We start from the raw sequence: 13,878 nt of genomic DNA, 5'->3' as shown, positions 1-13,878 counted from the left end.
AGTGGAACTAAGAACCCGAAAAAATCAAAATGAGCACTGGAGGGCATCCCAATTGAGGCTTATAATAAGTGTATGAAAAATTGGCAACGTTGGAATATTTGTATGGGCTCAGCTGCCCATTTTGAAGGCGATAATAAAGATTTTTTTTAAAATACGTGAAAATTGTCAGTCCGGGTCGAATTGGATCAGAAGGTAAATAGGCGATGAATCAATTAAAAGACAAAATCTGTTTGGGCGATATAGCTTTTTATCCGTGCTGAAGTGTGAAAGCATCATGCAACGCATGTTAACAGTTAAGTTGAAAATTAGACTTACTGGTTCTTTAAAGCATATGTCAGTTCTAATTACTATTAACGCAACAAATACCTAACACCAAAACTAATTTTTCAATTGATTATACTGCTCTAACTAATCTCTAGTTTTATAAAAAAAAATTGAGTCTACCATTGCTTTTCTCTAAAATTTTGCTCAGCAATAGCCCCGTTATTTTAAGACATGAACTTATGTTATAGCCTGACTTTGCACCATCTATCGATCACAAACTTAACAGAAACTCTTTTTAGGATTTCATAAAGCAGCTTGAAAACTTTAGAAAAATACATTTAGTGGTTTCAGAGTCAATAAGATTTGATTCTTATATATATGCCTAGGTGTAAGTCCTAACAAGATTTTAGTCGATATACATAGATGAGTATTTACTGGAGAGCAAATGCAATTCCAAATGCTATTAGAAATTCTAAACTGATTTGTGGGAAAGCGGTTTTGTTTATTAAAGCTCAAAACGAAGGACAATAAAGCCTTATGCTTTAGTAATAATAGGCTGCGAAGTCTTTCTTTATATATTAGTTGATACTTTTCAAAAAATAGTGAATCGAACCAGCAACTGGTATAAAAGCAACGGATTGGAATAAGCACAGAGATACTAGGCAGAAACGTGCCACGTTGGTGGCGTAAAGAAGTGAAAACCGAAAACGACTTTTGCATTTTACGAGTGTCGTTTTTAGATATGTGGTTTTCTTTTAGGTAATAGTTTTTACCAAGTTGGTATTTTTGACTGCTGTTACTTGATTTATACCCATTTTATAATGAACAGAATTGCTTTCGATTCGATTGCATTACATAACGATAATTGCTCATTATTCGCAGGTTATGTATTTGTGTCAAGCAATCTAAAAAAAAAATAATATACGCGAGTATAACTTCAAGCTCATATTATGAAATTTCATTAATTCCAAGGAACGTCATATATGATATTTATAGTGGGTTCTTAAGAAGTCAACAAAATAATCCGCAAAGCCAAGCGCTTGACAACAAAACCATATTTCATAATTTTTGCCTAAGAAGCAAAACAAAAAAAAAAATGATTGAAATTGACTATAAAAATAAAAACATAAACTGCGCAGTATGCAGTGAATTACAGTTGAGTGCAAATGTCAGCATAACTTTTACTAAACAAAAACTCAAAAAAAAAAAATCGCTTAAAATTTTTCTAAGAAAAACTTCAACAAAAAGCGCGCGTCAGTAAAAGCTGCTGTAGCACGTTCAAGTGGCTGCACGCGTTCGCTCTTCACACACGCACACACATTTACTATTTGCTTGATATGAACTTATGTGGCGCAACACGAGTCTGTAGTCTCGCCTTGAAGCTGGGATTATTCGCATATAATTTGTAGCATGTTCAATGACAAAAACAAATATTTGCGAAAATAATAATAAAGCAGATGAACAAGTCTAGCATATGTGATAGCTGCTAGTCTCCCCGTTACTATCCGCTTTCACACACTTTGTGCGCGCTGCAGTTGCTGAGGCACTCGAGCACGTCTGCCGCTGTGCAAGTGTGCGGGTGCATGTGTGTGTTCGCTGAACGAAAGCTTTGCACTTCGCAACAATGCAGAGCTGGTCACGCCGCCGCTCACTTCTTGCCCCTTCAGCCAGCTATTGGCGTTTACATTTTGTTTATGCTTTGTATGCACTCTTACTTATGCTTAACGGGATTTCCGTTCGCTGAAGCGCACACTTAATGGCGTTTTTCGTTTTCTGATTTCCGTTGTGCATTTAGAATTCGTTTTTCAAAATTTTTTTTTAAATTTTTTTTTTACTCTGCTTTGATTTGAGTTCACCGAATGTGGGTCAATTAAGTATGCAACTTTGCACAAACGAAAACACACTCAAACGCTGGCTTATACAATACCAGTACATTGCACATGTGTGTATGTGTGTGTTTGTGCAAATGAGCGGGCTTTATTGTGTGCTAAATTCAAACGAATTTCAAACCCGCGTCGAAGTTAAATTGAATTTCCGCAGCAACTTTGCAGATTTCAGCTGATAAGCGTTAGCAACCGCATAAAGGACCATCAAAATGAGACCAGTTGGTATTGAAAGAAGCCACAAAGCAGTTTTTCACTACTGCTTGACCGTTTTTAGTTCGTAAGTGCCTCGTTATATACCTCGTTTTGTCACATTAAGGGTGTCATTCACAATTGTAATGTAACTCCTAACAACCGGTGGGAAGTTATGAAAGCTTTCACACTAAAAATATTTTCGAGCACTAATTTATCATTGAAATGGAGTGGAGTGGAATGTAGTTTTTTATTATTTTTTTCATTGCGGCACTGCCTTAAATACTGAGTTTTTGTTATGATCTCCGTTATGCAAAACTAAAACAATTTATTTGGATGGTAAATAAATTCATAGTTTTTAAAGACTTGAATTGGCAAATTTAATATTCTCAAACTATTAATTAAATCTCCTCTCACTTATTTGTATGCAGTCTATTTACAGCCTTAGGTTTCAGGAAAAGCTAACGCCAATATTCTCCTACATTGGACGCTTTGAGGAGAAACTTCATACTTTATGTGGATTTATTGTCCTACAAGCTGACAGATGTTTGTTTACGATTCTAAAAGTTTGTCTGGCGATTTTGAGCAATGAGTTTGCTAGAAATTTTAGGTTTCCAATAGAATCACGGGTATGAAATCATTGAAAATATTGTAGAAGAAGAGGAGGGAAGTCTAATCATATATTATTTCAAATCGTAGGCATTGAATGAAGTTATCGAAAACTTGCCTCTGTTAAAAGCGATAACATCGAAAAAGTTAATAAAGCACTACTTGAAAATCGTCGTATTAAATCGGTGGTTTTCTCAGTGCCATGACATGCCTTAAACTTAATTTTTTGTTACAAACGTAACTATGCGAGGAATTGTATTTAAAGCCACTCGCAACAAAAATGGTACAAGCGTGCCAACTATAAAAGTTCATTACAAGACATCGAGGGATTATGAATGTTTTAATTGATACATTTTTCTAGCGTTTATTTTATACTCTGAATAGGGTATACGTAGTCTGCCATGTTGTTTGTAGCACCCAAAAGGAAACATCGGAGACCCTATAAACTATATAGAAAAAATGATCATGATGTTGACGAGCTGAGCCAATTTTGCTGTTAGTCTGTATGTCCGTCTTTCCGTCTGTATGTATGTGAACTAGTGCCTCAGTTTTAGAGATATCGATAGGAATTTTTTCACATGTCCTTTTTTCATCAAGAAGCTGCTCATTTGTCGGAACTGCCGATATTGGACCACTATAGCATGTAGATGCCATACAAACTGAATGATCAAAAGCAAGAACTTGTGTGGAAAACCCTTTTTTTTTATAAATTCAAGGTATCTTCACGCAATTTGACTTTGATTAGTGTCCAAGTCCTCGTTCAGATCGGACTACTAAAGCTTAGAGCTGTCATTCAAACTGACTTATCAAATTCAGAATATTTGAAATTTGCATACGGGGTGAATTTTCAAGCAAATTGGATTACCACCAGACTACAACCTGGGATCAGATTAGAATCAGGAGGTACCCTCCGAAAATACGTCGATTGCTGAGGAATTTTGTAGTGTACTGAACAGTGAGGTATTGTAAAAATGTCATCAAATTATTGAAACTGTCAAAGAGATTAATGTCTGGAACTCACAAGAGAAAGCACAACGCATATTGAAGAATGATTGTTTGGTTTCTTTATATCAATAGGTAAAAGAAACATATTTAATATTGCCTGCACAGCATTACCAGCTTTCATTGCTGTACTCGAGTGTTACAGGAAGTAGTACTGTTGTTTTACAATCAAGCATTAATAAATTTTAAAGGAGCAATGTAAGTAAATATATTTTGGATAGAACCTTTTCTTTGGCAGAGTGTTAACATATACACAAAAGAGCTAGTATATCTTGTATGCAGAACTTCAGCCGTGTGTCATGGATATTTCGGAAACAATAACTTTTTCATTCATACATATATTTAGCTGCTTATATAGTAGCATATCAATCCGTTAGTTGAAACTTTACGTCAACTTTAGCACACCACCAAATTTAAAAGTCATCGGAGGGGACTCGAGCTTTAAGCGCATATGCACATAAGAGCTCATACTTTGTCAACGAAAAACTCGCATGACAGCAGTCACGAGTTTTGTTCAAAGTTTTCAGTGTACTTTTTTAAAATGTTATACGACCTGATATGCGCAGCAGTTGCACTAATATACACATACATATATATGTGTAATTAAGCGCGCAACCTTTGGCGAGGTCATTGCCATGGACGGCAACATGTTAGTGAAAAAGTTTAGACAAATCCAATTGTTCCAGCACGCAGCGTTGGCGTTAGTATGCTTCTCGTTTGTTGGGCGGGTAATAAAAATGTCAACGACAGCAACAAAAACAAAAATTGCTACAACAAAAACACCAACAAAGGCAGTGAGCGGCGCGTTAACACAGATTTACTTGCACGTGTTCCACATGCGATTATGCGGAGGACATATTATTTTGTAGATAACACAACTAAACTATAAAAATAGTAGAAAAAAGTCTTCACCACAAATGGGAATTGCCCGAAAGGTGACCCACAAAGAGTTCCGCATAAATCTCTGTAAAGAAAATAGCATGCAATACAACAACAACTAGAAACAAGAAATAACGTTAACTTCGTTGCACCGAAACTATAATACCCTTCACAAAACTTTATTCCGAGCGTTAAATTTGTATGGCAGCTACATGATATAGTGATCTAATCTGAAGAATTTTTTCGAAGAATACATTGTTGCCTTAAATAATAATTCATGCAAAATTTCGTGAAGATATCTCGTTAAATAAAAAAGTTTTCCATGCAAGCAATTTATTCCGATTGTTCAGTTTGTATGGCTGCTATATGCCTTAGTGGTCCGATATCGACCGTTCCGACAAATGAGTAGCTTTTTTGTGAGAAAAAGACAGATGCAAAATTTCAGAGCGATAGCTTAAAAACTGAGAGACTAGTTTGTATATATACAGACAGACGGACATAGCTAAATCAACTCGGATCATCATGTTCATTGTATATGTATATATTTTATAGGGTTTTAGACGTTTTCTTCTGGGTGTAATAAACTTCGTGGCAAATTTAATATACCCTGTTCAGGGCATAAAAACGCGGTCGTAAAGCCCACACGCATTTTGCTGAAAGGAAGGTCAGCTAATCTCGCTTTGATTGTCGCGAAACTGTTTATACAGTCAACCGAAGGAAAAAGTGAAGCTCAAAAAACCCCAAAAAAAAACTTGCAAAGAAATCCAAAAAGCAGTTATTCAGCAATAAAAAGAGTGCTACTTTCCGTTAGTTTTTATGCTGCTTGCTTTCGTCATAGAATTTGTAATTCAAACGCCTTTGAAAAGTAGAAATATAGACAGACATACACATCCTCTGCCTGCGTTAAACGAAAGCCAAAGGTTTGAAACAAATGCGGCACCTTGAATTCGAGGCGGAAAACCGCAATTTGAAAGGGATATACCCTTTTACCTCAACTACAGATTATGATGAGCAGCATCAAAATTCAAAGCACACAAAAATTCAAAAATACTCAAAGTTACGCTTGCCAAATTTATATTCGTACAATATTACACATGTATAGACATACGAGTATATGAATATATATATATATATATAAACATATCCGTATGTATGTAAAATTCTATGTGAGCCGTTATGAAAGGCAGCCAGTAAATGAAGGCTCACGAGGCTTAATAGAAAGGAAATAAAAATTTCACTTTTAAGTAGCCTGCTTTTAGGCGCTCTCAATGGGTATACAGCAATTTTTGTGGTTTTCAGTTGCGCGCAGTCAACACTTGACATGTGACGTGCTATAAATATAAATAAATGTGTGTGTAATGGGGAATAAATAAGATGTAAGTATGTGTACTATTATTAAGACACAAAACATCTTGGAATATTATTTTAAAAAGCAAAGGAGAGACACGAAAATACTGCTTAGACAGTGATTACAAATTAATGAGTTAAACATAACCTTGATGTTGTCAGGTGAAAACAATTTTCTGCCTCATTTTCAATGGCTAAGCTGCCAGCAGTGTTAATAATAAATCTGTGATTTGCGGAATAAAGCAATCACAATAACACGGGCACAGGTTTATTTATGAATAATTTTTTTAATGATTTTTTAAGAAAATATATATACGGAGCACGTTTTTATTGCTCTAGTTTTAGTTTATGAGCAAAATTTATTCTTCCTATTTTTCTCCTAGAGCTATACCTTTAATTATTTCCTATATATTTTCACTATGCAGCTAGCTTCAGTACTTCGACTACGTTGGTAAGGTTAAAAACTGTTCAGCTTTATTAGCTATTATAGAACAATTATTTTTTAGTAGAAATAAAATCAATACTGCTATGAATTTTCGTTAGGTATGCTAATAAAATTTCTGATAGACAGAAATGAAAAATATAATAAAACTAACTCTTATAGATTAACCGAGATTTTCAATAAAATGTTCGCTGTCGAACTGGGGTTCACATATTCTGTATCTGGGGGCTTGAATAGTTTTGGTCCGATTTGGACAATTTTGGTCACAAGATTTCACACTTCGAAGGCACTATTCGTGCAAAACTTCATTCCGTTATATACATTGGTGATTTATTTGTATACTAGAAAGTGAAAGAATCAGATGGAATTTAAAATTGTGTTATATGGGAAGTAGGCGTCGTTGTAGTCCGATCTCCACCATTTTCGCACAAAAACATATAATATTACACACCAAATTTGACCGATAACCGTTATATGAAGAGTGGGCGGGGTGAACACCCGATTTCAATAATTTTTACAGTGTCGGTAGGGGTATTTGTCTTGAGCGAATTTGGTTGTTGTACCTTAAGGGGTACTCTTAAACCTCTTAGCATTTTTAAAATATATATAAATATAATTTAAAAGAAATGTATACAGAAGGTTTTATATCAATTTTAAAAAATCGCTTTTGCCAGCAAACTTAAAAATTAAACTGAAGCCATCTATGAGTGAAATACGCAATGACATACTTGCCAACCCAATGTTTTACTGTTTACATATGCTTGATTATCATATAACAGCACCAGAAATTTAATCGAAATTATTCCTTTAGGAATCGAAGGGAATATACTCATTAATATTTTCGAGGTTACTGTGGTTTTCTATGTTAGTCACATTTTTCGAGTTTATGTGTGAAATGAGCAACGTTTTTAACCGCTGATCTTCTAGAAAAATTTTTTTATGCTTTAAGATTATTAGTAAAATATGCTTATTGTTGTGTGTGATTCAGAATGATTAGTATCCGGTTTAAGTAAATGTGTCTGATATAAAGATTCTAACAACCTCTGTACGTAAGTCTATAGATAAGGTGTAGCAGTATGACATGGCGTATACGCCACATTTTATGAGGTTTTCTATTCTTATCACGAGTTGTTGCTCCATTAATATTAAGCATAGCAATACCATTTTAAGACACTTTCGTATCTTCATTACAATTTTAGATTAATTCTTCAGCAATTTTAGTTATATAAGATTGATGATTTGTACTGTGCAGCAACTTATTTATCTTCTTAACAGCAGAATATAAACTTGTAAACTTTTCGTTTGTCACGAGTATTCTCATTCCGCAGCATCGCTAACACTAAAAAAGCTAGAAGAGATAAAACTAGAAGGCTCTTCAAAATCTCCGTGCTATTTTGCCTGCAATAATTAAAGTTAGGCCCTAATGATAATTACTGAAAAATTTACTGAATTTTGTTTTGCTTTATTTATTTGTGAACATTTTTTATTCTCTCAGCACAATTGCTTTCTTGTCTAAGAACTGTACATCCTCTTTGCTTCCATCAGCTTTATCCCATCTTTAAATACAGCGGCATGCTTGTTATGAATTCCGTGCAACATTATCGTCAGATAATAAGCACACCACTTCACAGGCGAATAACAACGAATCTTTTTATCGAACACACGCGAGTAAATTGTTGTCGAAGAAAATCGCAAATAAATCGAAGGGATCAACATGAAGTCGTTAAAGAAACACGCGCTCATATTAATGTGTGCGTGGTAATTTTAACTTTTATCTCAACAGCAAAAGCAGCAACTGCTGACAATGGGCATGATTACAACTGCACAATAATTTTCACGCATCAATTGAGTGAACAGACGCAGTTGAAATTGTGGTTTCAGGACTCTTTGTATGTGCGTATATAAGTGAGAGTGTGTGTGTGGGTGTGTAAAAATAAATGAAGCCGCACAGCGATGAAAGCCACCAGCAACATGAACTGTTAATAATAACACGCACACATTTATATATTAATTAAATTACAATTTTATAAGATTTTTTTCAATTTACGAAGCAATTGCGAGATTTTCACGTTTTCGAAAATCTTTATTTTTTGAATTTTTTGAGATTTATGTTATATTTAACACTTCAGCTAATTTCCATAAAAAAAATTAATGCTTGGAACTGTATCAAATTAAAACAATTTTAATTTACCGTTTTCTTAAACCGCGGCTCCAAAATTAATTATTTTCAAGGTGTTCCACTTGTTCAACATTATTTAACATTCTTAATATTTATATTTTGATTTTATATATATAAATTATTTTGTTTCAAATCAAACTGCCACAATTCGAATGCGTCCTGCACGCGCGTTATACCGCCTTACCAGCGTTATGCGTGCGCGAAAGGCAAAAGCTCACGAAGAACTGAATTTGGCAAAGCATGGCAGATGATCGAAATGCAATCTCCGGCCATGGCGCTATGTTGCTTTGCAACGCACAGCGCTGCGGTGGGTCGTTGAACAGCTGTGCGTGAATTCGCCGCAAGCTTTCGTGGGAGTGTCGGCTACTTGTGGAGCTTTTGCGCAATTTTGCGATAATTTAACGCGTTGTGTGAGCGAGCGGGTGGTTGACTGGCGGCTATACGAGCGGCGTCAAGTCACGTGCCGTACGAAATGCATGAGTCGCAGCTAGTGGACGAAGATGCGTAGCAAAACAAAAGTGATTGGGAGTAAAAAAAAAAACAACTTACAATTCAACTGCATCAGCACAAGCGGCGGTAGAATGGTGTTTTGCAAGAATAGAAAGTGTGGGTGTGAGAGTGGTTGATACTAGGTTTGTAGGTATGTATATGTGTGAGTTTGTTTATATGCGTGCTTTTGAAAATCGCTGCGAGCTTCTATTATTTCTAGCAGATTTATGTCTAAATTATGCGAAAATCTCGTGGGGCAAACGCGATACAAAGCAGCCAATACTATTCGTGTACATCTGTGTATGTGTGTAAATGCAATTATGAGTATATATATGTATGCATGTCGTTGGTATAATTAGCTTTGCTTTTGTCACACTGTGGCTTTGCGCGAAATTTAATTTATTTTTTGGCTGAAATAAAAATCAACTAAGCATGGAATTGCTTTAGAGACCAGATAATGAAGGCTTCAATTTTATTTTGACAGGCAGAATTATTATCAAAAATTTGGTTAATACTTGCTTACTTTTAATTATAGTTTCGAAGGAATTTGAGTATACCCGCTGCGTATGTTACGTATACGCCATGGTGAACAATTTGAGTTTATTATATATAATTGTTGCTAATACGCCTCGCTTGACAAATTTATTATATGCTTCAAGCGAACGCAACGTTTTATGTTAACATTTAAATATAATACATTTTAAATAAATATATGTAGAAGCTTCTAATAAAATTCACTATTGTATGGCCTATAGTATCGCGCGAACATTTCGCCTTTTCGAAAATATTTTCTTTACTTTTGCTAAGAAAATGTTGATAAAAAATATTTCTTAAAATAAAAATATACACTACTATATTTTTTCATGCTTTTTCTTCTAAAAAAATATAACACTAAAGAAATTGAAGTTCCCGCATCGAAACCACTTGGCCGCTCACAGCAGCATGCGTACTTTAAAATTGAACAGAGCGATCATAAAATATACTGCAAACGTAAAACCAACAAGAATAATGCTTTCGCATGTTCGCAGCGCAACCCTAAAGACTTCAAGCAATAATTCTTTTGCTGTCGTTTGCATATAAAAATTGCAATAAAAGCGAACATTACTTGAAGGATATTAAAAAAGCGTAAAGCTGTAAATATAAAAATGCAAAGTAATACGCCCACCAAACGAATTGTATATATTGTACAAAACATTTTTATGCAAGTATGTATTGTGCTGTTTAAATGTATCTTGGGTGGCTAGTAAGGTGTATTTTTAACAATGCTGCAATGAATTATTTTCTAGTACATTATAAATAACAACAATTTTATTGCTTTACATACGAAAATTGTCTGTGCTCAGACTACAGAGCAATTTAGGAGATTAAACGAGTGACATTAAAAATATTCGAAAGTTGAGGGAAACGACATTAAGCAATAGTTTTTGAATATCACCGTTCAATTTTCGGATATGTCTCATACTTTTGGTCAATTATTATTGTTATATTTTCAACAGTGTTGTTAGTTCTTATATCGTATTATGAAAAGATTTTTCGTATAAAATTAAAGGCTAATTTAGCTATAACGCCATAAGTGCTCATTTTAATTTATTTTTTTTTAATTAAGCTGTCACTATCCATAGCACTCGTTTCCTTATTTCTTAAAGTATAAATCATACCCCTGGTAATCTTTAGGCCAAACCTTTATCATGCGGTTGTATTTATTTAACTCCATATTTATATTAATTTCTATTCGCTTTCTGTACGTTTCTCAACACAATGGCAGCGAGTAGAAATTGCTTCATAAGATAGCAACAGGTTTTGTCGGCTTTATGCGCTTTGCGGTCCGCCAACTTTCCTTCGTCAGATTACATCAGCAATAAGCGGCTGCAGTTGACATCTGTCTCTGCGCGTTTTCCACGCGCTTGACAGCGCAAATAAGACATTTTGCTGCCCGTTTTGTCGTTTTTATGCTACTTCGTTGAATCCTACAGCTTTTGCTTCCCGATACCGCAATAAGTGTTTGACATTCTTGATAAGTTTGGGAAGCAGGCACAATATAAAAGCCTTTAGCAGCGAAGAAAATTACCTTCGCGGATAAGAAAGTTCAACGAACGCAGTTAAATGCTGATTGTTTGTATCATATGTACAGTTGTAAACGCTTTTATTTCACTAGATGTTATATGATGTGAGAATTAAGTGGTGGTGGTTATGCTTGTATATATGCGCATTAGAATACTTTATGTTGCTTTGTGGTAAATAATCATTTAGGTTGAAGCAATATACTACATTTTGTTTGAGTTGAGCAGAGCGTAAAGATTTGGAGAAAGATCTAAATAAAACCCATTATGGAATTTTTTTGTTATTTTATAATTTTATTTAATTACTTTTTCTTTGGTTCGCTTATAAATTATAACATTTGAAGGAATGGATCCATTTATATACAAAGTATAGGATTTATGATGAAGGCACGAAAAAACGAGTCAAAAAAATAAAAATAAATATTGAAAATTTGTGATGTGTAATCACAACATATCACAGCTGTTATAAATATGTTGAAGCATTGTCTTGATAAAGGGCTATGGTTCAGAAAGTACATTTTTTCAAAGATTTTAGCATTTAGTAAAAATGTGTAAAAAAATTAACTAATTCCGGGAGCTGCTCTTCATGTGCCTAAAACTTTAAGTCCGCAATAGTTTGTTCTTCGATTTTTGAAAAACTTTTAATTTTGACGTTTTCGAATGCTCTTTGAAACATGGCTTTTAACAGTATAAATAATGAATTTTGGCAGCATTTGTAGTTCTCTTTAAATACACTTAAAACTGCTTTCAAAGATAAAATTAGATCTATCATAAATCCGTTTCATTATTGTAAGGTTATATAAGTATTAATTATCCATCCTACGTCTTTTACTAATAATTAATCCATAAATAGTTACTCTTACTTTCAATTTTAATTTTAAGTTTAGTTTAAACTTTAATTATACCCTGAACAGGGTATATTAAGTTTGCCACGAAGTTTGTAACACCTAGAAGGACACGTCGGAGACCCTATAAAATATATATATAAATGATCAGCATGATGAGCTATGTTGATTTTGTATGGGAAACTTTTTTATTTGACGTAATATCTTCACGAAATTTGGCACGAGTAATTTTCTAAGGTAACAATGTATTTCCCGAAGAAATCGTTTTGATCGGATGACTATAGCATATAGCTGCCATACAAACTGAACGATCGGAATCAAGTGCTTATATGGAAAACTCTTTCATTTGACGATGTATCTTTCCGAATTTAAGGCAACAATGAAATCTCCGAAGAAATTGTATAGATCGGATTTATATAGCATATAGCTGCTATACAAACAGAACGATCGGAGTAAAGTACCTGCATGGAAAATCATTTTATTTTTATTGCCAATTCACGAAATTAGATCTGAATCAAGTTATTGTAAGGAACCTTTGCATCTGTGAAGGGTATTATAGCTTCGGTGCAACCGAAGTTAACGTTTTTTTTTGTTTTAATTTTATTTTGTAATTTTAATATTTATTTTAACAATAATTTAATAATTTAATTTTTATTTAAATTGTAATTTTGTTTTTAATTTTAAATTTAATATAATATTATTTTTAATATTGTATTAATTTCTAGTTTTTATTTTGATTAATTTAGTTCATTTAAAATTAAAATTTTAATTACAGTCAACATAGTTTTTAGTTTTAAGTTTTGTTCTGCATTTACAGTTGTTAAAAGCTTTCCGTTAAATAATTGTAAAAGCTCTTTCAGCAGTGCCTGTAAAGCTTCCAAAAGTCAACTGGCAGTTAAACAGAGTAAATTGTACCAAAAGTAAAGCTTTAAATGGAAAGTGATTGAGAACAGTTTCAACGGTATAATAAAGAGTGTTGGAAGCTTCCATTTAGTACAAGAATACTGGATATTAAGCTTTTCCACTTGTGCTTTTATGGAAGGATGTTTGTGTGACCTCAAAGTTTCTGCTATAATTTTTCTAAAGTAAGGCTTAAAGTTGTAGTGACTTTAACTAATTATGGTCAAGAAAAATTAATTAATAATAAATAAATATTACTTTTTGAATAAAAATTGGGTGATAAACTATATATGGTGTCTTTTATTTGAATTAAATCAGTTTAATAAGAAATAAATAAAAGATTTTAATACTCGTAATGCAACAATTGAAAAATAAAAGTAAAATATACATGTTTTATATTGAAAACCGTCTCTCGAGCCCGTAATGAAATACTTCTGATTAATAACATCTAAAACGATAATCTGCTCATCATCAATGGAGATTAAATTACTTTGGGTACACCTATGCGTATGATAACTTGATGTAGACAAAAGGTAATAAATATATGATCACATACATATGTATATATAAAATTGAAACACATTGACATGTTAAAGAGGATAACGAAGCGATATAAATAGTAATTTCAATTTTTTTTTGAAATATTTTGCATTGAAAAATATTTACAGTAACAATATATATTGCCTCAGTTCTTTTGTGGACAATTATGAACCCTATCATCAACTCATGAGTGCATAATAGCTATTTCTTTTCTATTATGTTTAGACAACTACTGTGCTGTGGACTA

At 33.5% G+C, this 13,878-nt stretch overlaps 1 protein-coding gene across 1 annotated transcript in view; it reads right to left on the bottom strand.

Moving 5' to 3' along the window:
- The window catches only part of LOC106624506 (inactive dipeptidyl peptidase 10), a 241,150-nt gene that overhangs the window by 112,267 nt on the left and 115,005 nt on the right, over window positions 1-13,878 (bottom strand). The window lies entirely within an intron of this gene.

This window comes from Bactrocera oleae, chromosome 5, assembly GCF_042242935.1.
Source record: "Bactrocera oleae isolate idBacOlea1 chromosome 5, idBacOlea1, whole genome shotgun sequence".
Lineage (NCBI taxonomy): Eukaryota > Metazoa > Arthropoda > Insecta > Diptera > Tephritidae > Bactrocera > Bactrocera oleae.
This window is presented reverse-complemented; position numbering and strand designations above follow the sequence as displayed.